Source organism: Fukomys damarensis, unplaced genomic scaffold, assembly GCF_012274545.1.
Source record: "Fukomys damarensis isolate Sample0158 unplaced genomic scaffold, DMR_v1.0_HiC HiC_scaffold_1, whole genome shotgun sequence".
In the NCBI taxonomy this organism is placed as follows: domain Eukaryota; kingdom Metazoa; phylum Chordata; class Mammalia; order Rodentia; family Bathyergidae; genus Fukomys; species Fukomys damarensis.
The window spans coordinates 13,164,624-13,176,967 of record NW_022900913.1 but is presented as its reverse complement, the minus strand read 5'-3'; the positions used below and the strand labels follow the sequence as shown (position 1 = coordinate 13,176,967).

At 41.2% G+C, this 12,344-nt stretch overlaps 1 long non-coding RNA gene across 1 annotated transcript; it reads right to left on the bottom strand.

The window, feature by feature from the left end:
* Window positions 1-294: 294 nt before the first annotated feature.
* LOC104876102 lies at window positions 295-12,123 on the bottom strand. The gene is made up of 3 exons (XR_784243.1): window positions 12,048-12,123; window positions 1,165-1,286; window positions 295-328 (listed from the first exon to the last, which is right to left on the bottom strand). It is a non-coding gene; the product is annotated as an uncharacterized LOC104876102 (long non-coding RNA).
* Between the last annotated feature and the right edge of the window lie 221 nt (window positions 12,124-12,344).

The window sequence follows — 12,344 nt, the reverse complement described above, 5'->3', positions numbered from 1 at the left end:
GCCCATGGACGGTGCTGGCACCTCCTGCCAGCTAGAGCCTCTGGGACCCAGATCTCTAGCTCCCTGCTGCTGATCTCAGCTCCTCTGAGAAGGGGCTTCCTACCTGCCTCTACCAGGATGAGGCCAATGTCATCCACACAGGCAGCTGCAATACAAGCAAACTTCTTTCTTTGGCTCATTTTGAAGGTTCCCAGTATAATTCCATGTATTGCTAGTGTTTTAAAATTCTCTTCTTCTCCTTCTTCTTCTTCTTCTTCTTCTTCTTCTTCTTCTTCTTCTTCTTCTTCTTCTTCTTCTTCTTCTTCTTCTTCTTCTTCTTCTTCTTCTTCTTCAAAAACAGGAAAAAAAAACACCTGAAACACTGATGCTAGGAATTTCCTTTCCTAGTGATGAGAAAATTATTCCCTTAAATGATTTTATTCTTAGAGACTCTTAAATTTCATTCTTTAAAGAAATCAGCAGACCAGAGAGAGAGAATAACTGGTAAGAGAAAAGTATTGTCAGTGAGCACTGCTCTGGAGGGATAACTTCAGCAGAAAGTGTGGGGAACAAGATCAGATTCAAAATCCTCAGACTTGACCATGAGTAAAGATACCACGACCTTTAGCAGAAAGTGGTCGAGGTGCTTTGTTTGAACCAAAGCAACCCCAAATCATCCCTCTACTCTTGCCCTGCCTTGACCCAGTTTGTAACTTCTTACAAATCATCATATGTCAGAATCCTCAAATTCCATAGTTAACTCAAAAAAGCAGAAGAAATCTTTCTGTGGGTAATATAACTGTGGGTTTAGTGACACTCGTGATCATTTGCAAAACCACATATGGTACCATGCACACAAAAGTCACTTTTCAAGACATACTTGTCAGTTTTCTGCTCTCTGTCACAAAATGGCTCATTTTTTCCAAAGATTGGATACTTGTGGATACATTTCTGGAATGGGTCTGATAAACTCTATACCCAGCACCTTCCCAAAATGGAGGTCTATTAGCTGCCACTTTGAGAAGGTTTGTTAATCAGTCCCTATCATAGACATCCATGCAGTTCTCCACTTTAGTATCCTTAGCAGAAACCAAGCCACGGCCCTCACCTATTGTTTGTTTTGAAACCAAGGCCAGTTTCTGCACCCTTTTTTAAGGTACTGAAATTTTACACAGTTGTCCTTACCAAGTTTTGCCTCTGTCCTGGCAAATGCTCTCCACTCCATTCATAGATGATGTGCTGCAGAGAGATCCATTTCTTTCTGGTCAGTCATGACTTTAGCATTGTCATTAAGTCTGTTTTTGTAGCTAAAAGATCAATGGTAAGGTGTATTTGGCAATTAATGTTTTCAAGGCTGAATCTCACAAACAAATAATTTTATAAAATGGCAGTCTAGTTCAGTGAACCATGTATCTAATACACCATGCAAAAAGCTTTACAAATCATTTTGCATTCCCAGTAAAATAGCTGTTGGTTCTGTACAAATAACTCCACAGTGGCACAGCTAAATGACTTCTTTTGTTGTTGAAGTGAAGCAGTTTCATAAAGGTAACTGATTTTTAGCAGATGCATTTCAAGTTCAATAATAAAAATGGATGAGATGGACAAAGGAAACATTACTATGGTTTTTACTCGAGGTTCTCTAGAGAATAAGAACCAATAGGATGTACTTACATGTGAATATATACACACATATAAGTGTATATATGGACTTTTTTTTTAGAATTTTAAGGATTGGCTTACTTAACTGAGGCAGGATTTCTATGTTAGAGACAGGAGGCCAAATTCTTTCTCCAGGAAACTGCAACTGATTACATGAGGCCCACCCATAGTATTTTTTTTTTCTCATTGAGTTTATTGGTACATTTTAGGTACACAGTACAGTTATATTCATTATTGGGATCTTGTACCTTTACATGACAGGTCTTGGTTCTCACTTTTTCCCCTTGTCCCTGCCCTCCCTTTGCCCCTTCCTCCCCTCCCCCTTTACAAACACTTAATTTCCATTTTTTCATTTTCTCATATTTTTTCTTTTCCCTTGTTAGCTTTCCCCTACCCTTCCCACTTCCCCTACACCTTTAGCTCCTTTCTTCCTATTTCACACTATCAATTATATCATTAGGATCTTATGTACCATTATAGTTTATTCACACCAGAGAACACCCATAGTATTTTTAAATTAATCTTTTTCCTCAAAAAGAAAATAGACTGAGGGTTTAGCTCAGTGGTGCCATAGCCTACCTCACAAGCACAAGATCCTGAGTTCAATCCCAGGTACCAAAACTAAATAAAATAAAATATACTATAATTAATTAATTAATTAATCTCCTTTACTTAAACTCAACTGATTGCACACATTAATCATATCTAAAATATAGTGTCTAAGTAATCCCTAGACCAGTGTTTGATTAAATAACTAAGTGATACAGCCTAGCTCACTTGACATACAAAACAGTCACAGTATGACAGTCCTTATGAGTCCATAGCATTATCAACAGCAAAGACTTCCCCAGAATGGAGAGGACATGAGTACAACACTGAGCACCTAGCTCCTCCTGGGCAAAAGGATTTCCAGTGGGAGAAATGGACAGTCACGGAAACTGCACAAATATACCCATATTATAGACACACATGCTGTGCAGACACACATGTAAGTCCAAGACCCAGTCCTACTCAACCATTGATTTCAGTCTTTTGTGCATTTTTCTAATCAAAACTAGCTAGTGTTTGTCTTAATTAAATCATACCACATTGATGGAAAGTGATAAAAAATCTCAAATTACACAAATTTAAATTTTGCCCAAGAGGCACACATTTTCTGCTGTCAGGATAGAATGCTATTTTTAACTTGACAGCAATATCAAAAATAATTTTGAAATAACTTCTGATTCATCAACTTACTGAATATTCTTCCTGGCTGTTCTAATGGCTTTACCACATTAAAGAGCTATAAGTAAGAAGGTGAAAATGAATGACAAAGAAGTTGCTAAAACTAAAAATCATTTTTATTCTAATGTCCATATTTCTTTTATATCCTGGTTTCACTTCTTTTTTATTCCTTTATGTTTAAAAAAAGTAAATTGTCCTTACACCATTAGAACTCTCAGAGCCAGGTCTCCCTGCCTGCACATGCATGTTTTGTGTAGCATTCATTGTGACAGTAAGATGTGGAAATAGAGGAGGTGCCCATCAACAGATGAGCAGATGAAGAAACTGTGACGGATAAACACAATGAAGGAAACTTCAGCAGAGAAGAAAACCAAAATCACATTATTTACAGGAAGATGGATAGAAGACATCGTGTTAGGCGTGTTAAGCAAAATAAGCTAGACACACAAGTATTGCATATTGTCTTTCATATGTAGAAATTTTTAAAAAGTGACCTGAAAATAGAGGAGGGATTTTAAGCAAAGGGGACCAGGCTGAGAGAGATGAAGGGTGGGCAAGGCAGGGGAGGACAGCAGGGATAGTGGACACAGTCAAAGCATGAGGACGTATGTCAACATCATAGTGAAATCCCTTAATGTGTGTAGTTAATACATGTTAATCCTTATAATGACTTTTTAAAAAACGAAAACTTCTGAGGGCCTTGTGTTTCATTTTAGAAGGGAATCCCTGATTCTGAGCTTTACAATGATTACTTTGTGTCAAGTCGGTTGGCAGTGGTGCCCGGTAGCCAGACCCAGCATCAGTCCAGATGTGGCCATGAAAGTGCACATGGGTGCAACTAACACTTAACTCAGTGGATGACCCACATGACATGAGGACATGAATACGACACTGAGCCCCTAGCATTCTACCAGGCCCAGGCTAGAAGAGCCAAGACTGTGGTTTCCCAATCTCCTCCTCCAAACCTTGCAAGACTGCAGCCCATAAACCTTGCCTGAGCTCCAGCCTGATGCCCTGCAGAACCCAAGCTCAGGACTGCAGCACAGCTGGAATTAAATTTCTAGCCTGCCACTCTGCCTCACCAATGTCTGGCTGGCTGGCCTCCAGAATGGTGAGAGCCAGTTCCGATCCATCACCGAAAAGATCAGTGTGCCCGCACTTGTGTGTGTTTGCTATTTTCCTGGTGAACTTTAACCAATACATAGTTTCTTCCTCAATTTTTACACAGGTATTTTAGATAAGAGATACAAATTCTCATAACAAGTCTTCTTTTTGTAGCTCTTTTTCCATTAAGTAGGTCATTTATTTCAGGGGGGAGCTGTCCCTTAAGTTTTAAGCTAAAAAATATGGCGATAATTTAGTTTACTTTGGCCCCTCAGAAAACCACATACCTGCTCATTCAAAGACTGCAGTTGACAAGACTAGCTACACTCTGATCACCTCCCAAATTCTGTTTCTTTACTGCCCAGAACTTGTTAGTGAATGGACACTGGCCAGGCTACATGGGTACCAGGTGTTCAACATAAAACCCGAATGCTCATGCCTGGAAGGAGCAAAGATTTGCTGTGGTGTAACTAGGAAACCAAAATAATACTGCATCTTGGGCTGTCCATTGTGACTGCTAAGGATCATTCCATTATCACACATTCTTAGTGCCCTCTTCTGTGGAGCTATTCAATCGATTGCCCTTTGTCTAATGAACAATCTGAGAATTACCATGGTTGAAGAACAGAGAAAAAGCAGAGCAGACTTTTAATGATATGAGCATGAGTCTCTTGTGAGGCTGCTTTATTGATAAAGTTTTGCTCAAACGGGTAAGACTGGCCTTGTTGCTAAGGTAACCTGCCTTCAGGAATAGCAGATCTATTTATCATTCCAGCCAGTGGCCTCTCAATTTAATAAAGAGAAAAATAAATATAGTTGCAGAGCCATATCAGAAAGAAAGTATCAAAATAAAACCTAGAAAGGCAACATATAATGCTGGGATGGTGGGTGTTGGGTTTGAAGGCTGGAATTTAATGTGTTGTTTTCCCCAGCGGGTGGAGAACTCTGGGATACACCAGATACATAAGGATTATATTATTTTTCCACTCTCTTCTACCTCTGTGATCTTACTTCTCGTCACTGACTTTATTCTCACCTCTCCAGCCTCCCAGGACTCTGAGCCACTTCTCAAACATGCCACTGTAGCTCCTGTCTCAGTTCTACATGTGCTGTTTTGTCTGTCTGGAAACCTCACCCGCTAGACATCCCATAAGTCCTCCATTCAGAGAATCCTTCCCTCGATACTACTTTTCACTCAGACCCCTGCCATACCCACCACCGGAGTTCTCTATCGTGTTACCCTGTTGAATTTTTTCGGAGCATTTATCACCACATGGCATTAATTATGCACTTAGTATTTATCCTCAGTCTCCTTGCTGGCATTAAAGCTCCATGAAGGGTGGAGCGGGGCTGTCTCGCCATTGCTTTACCCTCGGCATCTTAAACAGTACCTTGCTTCTTCTACACACAAATCATTTGCTAATGAAAGAAGTCTTGCTCGCAATCTTTAAAACTCCAGTTAGGAAGATAAAATGTAGATAGCAGATTCCAGCAGAGGTTCTGCCAACTGGAGATTGTCACACAAAATTAGGTGGTGGCAAGAGCAGAAAGCTTTTCTTTCTGGGGTTCAGCAGTCTCTGCGGGCCCAGGAGGGTGTGCATCAGCTGGGCACAGCTGGACACACACTCCTGAAGAGCTGGCAGCCGGCTCCTGCAGGGCCTGACCTCTGAAAAGACCACTCCCCCTCCTGCACCTCCAGCCATCTCAACAATTTTGCTGCCTTCACTCCCCATGCTAAGAGCCTCTGTGCTGCAAATGTCTTTTTATTTTCCTGACTGACCACAAGCTGAGATCCACCTACTTCTTATCATATCAGTTCTAGCCTTTGATAATTAATTAATATACCCAATTAAATGCAAATTTAATTCCTAGTCTTTGATTTATATTCTAATTTCTAAGTCTTGTCTGATGGGCAAGAAAGCTACACAGTAACCACCCTCCAGAAGGTTCCACCGCAATTCTTCCTCCACAACGCTCATCTACTCTCTCTCTGAATTCCCAAATCCATACATACAGTATAGGCCGTACTGCATAGCTTCGTGCTTGGTTCCCTACTGTCCTATCTTAATCCACACTTTTCCCTTAAATACAATTTCCAATCTCCAGTTTGATTTTATGTTCAGATGGCAAGCCTTGGAGCTCTTACTTTCATCTCTGGTAATACCTATGACGGTCTGGGCCTTTCGTCAGAAATCAGTATGTGCACAAGTGTCAATTTCACTTGAGAGGGATAAGAGAGAGTAGTTCTCACACCGGTGAGGGTGAGCAATGCAATGGCCAGGCACTGATTCAGCATCCTGTCTTTCTGATCTGTCCTGAATCCCTCCAATCCTTAATAATTACGGTGTTGAAGGCACTGGGGAGAAATACAGGTATGGAACATGTTAGCACAGAGGAATTGCGAGACATTTGATTTTGCGTGAAAAACTGAAAATTATTATTTCAGTTCAGCAAAGATGAGTCGATTAATAAGAACCTGACTGCTATTTTTAGGCAAGTTTCAGGGCTCTGAAAAATGCCCTAGTGTCAGTAGAGGTTGTCCAAACTGACGACCTACTTTAGTTCAGCTACTTTGAGTAGTAATCCTGACTTTTACCTATTTTTTTATTTATTTCCTAGCAGAGGCAAATTTGTGATAGATAGCGATAATCAATTTCATGATTTTAAGTATATTTTAATGCATCGTTATCTCTAATACATAGTCAAGTCAATAAAATAGGTTTGGACAAAAAACAAAAAAAAGGAAGGATCTAAAGAGATGCACATGGAGATATACAAGCGAGGTATGGCTTGAGAATTTGGGAGAAAACTGTCACAGTGACACCCTTGAGCTTTCAAGGTAAGACCGTCTAAACTGCGAATGAGAAAATGTGATGCAGAAATGTTGAAGTGTGAAAGCAGGCACAGTTCTATCCGTGTATCAAAGCTGGGGGGGGGCATTACACATGCGCGCACGCGCATGAGAGCCAAGCCCACATCACAGGCCCTTCCAGCACCTCCCGCAGGACTCCAGCCAGAACTCATCTGTCATCCAGTGAGCAAAAACGAGTCACTGCCTTCTTAGTACTAAGAAAGCCCTGAACAAGCTAGTAATTTGGAACGAGGAAATAGCAGGTGAGGAAGTAAAAAGTAAAGATTCTATTTTTAGGTTCCAGAAAATATTAGGATGGGTTTTTAGCCGAGGCCTATATGCTTTATTCCCTAGGTAAAGCCACTTGCATTCAGCCTTTGTACACTGATGCCTGACTGTGACTTAGTCTTGGTTACGTCAACCAAATCCAACAATCCCTCTTGCGATGCACTACTTTTCTTAGAGCTGTCACTTGCAAACAAGAGTAAATTGGGTATTTAGCAGAAAAGGGGTCCAGTAAAGATTAAGAGTTGCCCCTCAGAATCTTCAGACAGGTCAGAAAATGAGTTCATAAATGACCAGGAATGAACCCTGAGTTACACCATCTAATGTCTCACAGGCCACTGCCACTGTCCCAAAACAAACGCCCAGGCGACCAGCTAATCCCCGGAGGCCAGCCACACCTTCGACTTCTGCTGTCAGTTACGTGAAAACTAAAGTCCCTGCTTCCTTCAGTTGCTCTTTCTAAACCAAAGGGCACCTCGCTTGTACCATCAGGATTCCGTTTCTGCCCAGTTGCAATGCATGTCACCACGCTGAGCCATGTTGGTGCCAGAGGTAGAGGAAAAATCTGCAACAATAATTCCGCCTTTAGTTCAAGTTTTGTCCTTTTTTGAACTTTTAATCTTTTATTTATCTTACTAAGTCTGGGCTATTCCTTTGAATCCGTCTACTGGTGTGAAAGTCTCTCTCACTCACCCTGACACAACCCTAGCAAGCAAGGCTGGGAGGGTGAGCTTCGGAGGGTAGAACTCAGAAGGTGCCGCATATGGAATGGCTCCCAGAGATGTCTGGATCCTAATCCTCAAGGCAAAGGGGACCTTGCAGACGTGATTAAGGCCCTGGAGATGGGAGATCACCCAGCATCATCCATGCGACCTTCTTCAAACACAGGGGTCCTCCTAGGAAGGAGGGAGAGCACAGTAAGAGAGGAGAGTGGTGGCAGAGGCAGAGGACAGAGAGATTCAAGGACTCCAAGCTACCAGATTCAACAGTAAGGAGCCAGTCCCCACACTAAGGTGCATTAGCAGTCTCTCAGGACTGCAAAAGTCAGGGAACAGACCCCAAAGGCTACTTGAGGGAACCAAACCCCGCCATTGCCTTGACTTTCAGCCTAGAGGGACAGATTCAGAGGTCAGAGCTCAAAAACTCTGAGGGGGAACATTGGTGGTCTTTAAACCACTGTGTTCATTGTGACATTTTATAGCAGCAACAGGAAATGAATATAGTTGTGAAATTCTACAGCTAGCAGAAGAGTTTTCCAAATTGGGGAGGCAGTCAGAAAGCATGGCCATTGCCCAACACCTAATCCCTTTACATTTTCTTTCTATATTTTTACCTTTTCACTCATAGCCCAACACTGAGGTGCCCTGTGGTTCTCATAACCTGGAACAGACAAACTGCGTTTCTTGGTAATGACGTATTCTCTGCTCGGCCTCTGGCCATCGCAGTGCCCAGGTATCTTGAATCACTTTTTGTGCATGTGTTAAATTTTCCTAGATAAGTTTTCACTTGTTAGGGGACAGGAATCCTGCCATCTATGGCTTGGCAAATGTGCAAGACCAAAACACAGACACCAAGCCTTACAGCAGCTCATCTCATGTTTTTTATTAGAAAACAAATGAACGTGAATGTATTTAAAATGGTTGTAATCTAATGTAGGTTTCCTTACTGGAATAAAAATGGTAATTGCAATGCCGACTTCAATCATTTACCTAGTGCTTGATCTTTCCATGAAAGCCTAAAATGTTGTGATGTTATAAAAGGTAATATCTTGATCCTTGGGGAAAAAAATTGTTCTCTCCAGGATAAACAGAGTACACTATGCTTTCAGCAACTAGTTGAAGGCTACATTTGCAAGCTTAATGGATAAAAGATGAACAGTGGAATAAACACAGAGCTCATTTCCTTAGTGCAGTCGGAACTCAGTGGTCTGGAATTCAAAATTCATTCTATCATAGTAGCGATGTGATCGTTAACATGTAATATCATTGTGATCCCATTGTATCAACACAGAGAAAATGCTGTCTTTGTAGAATTTGTGAATGAATTCCATCTCAATGAGGGATTAGGTCTGTCCAGAGGGAACTGATGTGCTTCCTGTAACATGACTTTCAGCAGCACAATGCCTGAGGACTACGTCTTCAAAGTGGCCTACATGTCCAGCAACAGAGAAATGAACAAAGAAATTGTCGTAATTACACATAATGGAATACTGTTCTGCCATTAAGAAGGATAAACTTGGGTTATTTGTAGGAAAAATAGATGCAACGTAAAGTTATGTGAAAGAGTTGAGTCTTTGTCACATAGTGAGTTGGTCTCAAATTGCTCCTGTGTTTCTGAGGTTTCAAGTTAAGACTTTCATTCAAGGAAGAAAAAAAAATAATCTAGAGTCATGCTACTAGAAAAGGTCTTGAACACACACACACACACACACACACACATATTTTTTAAATATATAATTCTGAACTGCATGTCTGGAACACAACTCCAGAGAAGGAAATCCTAGTTGTCTCTAGAACTATGCAAAGAATTAGCCCTGAAAAGAAATGTTATTTCCCCTTGGAAAAGCCATAATGTATGCAAAATGTATGCAAAAATGTATGCAAAATGTATGCAAAAGCAAACAACATTTGAAAACGGAAGACACACAAGTTTACATATGGTTCCTCCTGTACGAGAAACCCAAAACTCAAATGAAGAGCAGAATAAAAGACAGATGATGGAATTAGGGAGTGTGAACTTTTGCAAATGGGAGGGGGACCAAGAGATGGTTGGGGGTGTAAGGGGATGGAAAAAGAATTAAGGTATGTTGTGCACATGACCCAGGCCCCATGAAAACTGTGATCACTGTGCACTAAAAACATTTACTAACAAACAATACAAATTGGGTGGTGGGGAATCTTCCAATATTCTTGAAATTCTCAGCTTTCCAAACTGTGAGACTCAAACTGTCACTGATAAGCCAACTAGTTTGTGGTTATCACAGGGCCTGCATGGCCTAAGATACATGTGTCTTTCTCTGTAGAAACTATGCGTGCATATGTGTACCCTGGCTCGTGTTAGAATATTTGCACCTCTGCACCAAGATCTTCCCCACATTTCCTCAGGACCATGTGCTTTGTGTTCAAACCACTAGCCTGGCCTGGTACAACTCCCTTTTAACTGATCTGTCGGCTTCCATCCTTGTTTCCTACAATCCATTTTCCATGGAGTAAAATCAAATTAGATCATGCCAGTCCTCCACTTAAATTCCTCAATGGCTTTTCTTTACACTTAAAATCTGAAGGGCTTCCCCTGGCCTAGGAAGGCTTCCATGGGCCCTTCTCCGAGCCACTGTCTGAGCTCTTGTCTCTGACCTTTGTCACAAGGACCTTCTACCTGTCCTCCATCTTGCATGTCAAACCCATGCCCAGTTCAGGGCCCTTGGACCAGCTCTTCTCCCCAGCCTGAATGTCCCTTAGTCTTCACAGACCTAACTCCTTCTGGCCATACAGACCATGCAAAGTGGCCATCCTAAGACTTTCTCCGCAAGTACTGAGGTAGTGACCCAGTCCTGTTACAGCCCATCCTGTGGGTACACACTCAGCCTGACTGCTACCTGCACCCAGGGTTATATTTTCATTTACGTTCTTATAAAAGGAGAGAACTTAACCCATCACATTTACTCTGGTACTTGGCTCTCCGTAGGCCCTCATAAGTATTTACAGAATAAATTAATTAATACAGTAATTTATTAATAGAAGTTTGACAAGCTATTGCTTTAAAGTCAGTTGACTGAGTAGGATACAGTTAAGCCCTCTTCCACTTAAGTCCTATTCAGGAGTAACCTGTGGGGGGAGTGGATGACTTTATAAAAATAGCCCGATTGTGGCTCAGATTTCTTTGAAACACCTACAAGCAAGGAGTTGGAGGCTAACAAGAGTATCACAGGTTTTAAAAATAATCCTCCCTTTAAAAATGGGCACCCTGCCATGCTTTGTAACAGAGCTCCAAAAGCTCGTACCCGAGCCCTTTCTAGGAAACCTCAGTGCCTTGCATCTTATTCAACAGTGCCTAATTGGCTGTGTTCTGAAAATGACCTAAAATAAATAGCAGGTTGTATCTGATTTGAAATGCATCCAAACATTGTCATTCAGTGGAGACAATGCTCCAGTAAAGGATATCACATTAAGCAAGAAAAGCTGAATTCTTCTCTACTCCTGAACAAGGTATTCAAGAGGAAAAAAGTTAATTTGTATGTTCCTTTTTAAGGGAATTGGGTTTTGAGGAAATCAGCCTTATAGAATGCAAACATGCAGACCAATTATTGAAATAGAGAGGCATATAAATATTCTCAGAGAGTCCAATATATATCTCTACATTGTCACTTTGCCGCCACAATTCCTGTTCAAACACATGAATTACCTGTGGCATTAAGGAAAATGAAAATTTAATGTCAAAATCAGCTCTTGGAAAAATTTTGCATTAGACAGAAGTTGAGGTTCCCATCCCCTTATCTTACACTGAAAGAGAGAGAGAGAGGAATACACTCATGCCCATGTGCATGCCTGATCCAATTAAAAATCCAAGAAAGAAAGGGAGGGCAGGGACAAGGGGAAAAAATGAGAACCAAGACCTGTCATGTAAAGGTACAAGAGCCCAATAATGGATGTAACTGTACTGTATCCCTAAAATGTACCAATAAACTCAATTTAAAAATAAAAATTTTTAAAAATCCAAGAAAGAACTTATTACTTCTTAATATTTCAGCAGGAACTTACATCTGCACCCTACATTTGCCAGAAATATTTTAGCTTTCTCATCTTTTAACCATAGAAAAAAATGTATTGTCTCTGAAAAAGGCATCTTGTTGTCATGTGTGGCATTGAGGACTGTAGGGCTCCTGCTTGGAGTTAGAAACATATCGCTTTCCTGAAGCCACCCCATTTGCATAGCTACTTACTCTGAATGTGTCATGTTGGAAAAACAGCTCTCCTCGCACAGAAGAGTCAGGTCCCCGTTCCCCAGCTGGATGGAACCACCAAAAGCAGAAACGCGGCCGCGGAAACTTCCGCCTGTCATCGGAAGCACAAACACACCCACCCTGCACCCACCTTCTCTTTGCCAACAGCTCAGACAATGCTGCTGAGTCAGTATCAGTTTCTTAATTATTCATTCTGACTGTACTTCAGTGAAAACAAAGACGTTCCTATCCCCCTGGCTTTCTCACATTTTCCTTCAAAAGAAAGATCTTGTCAGA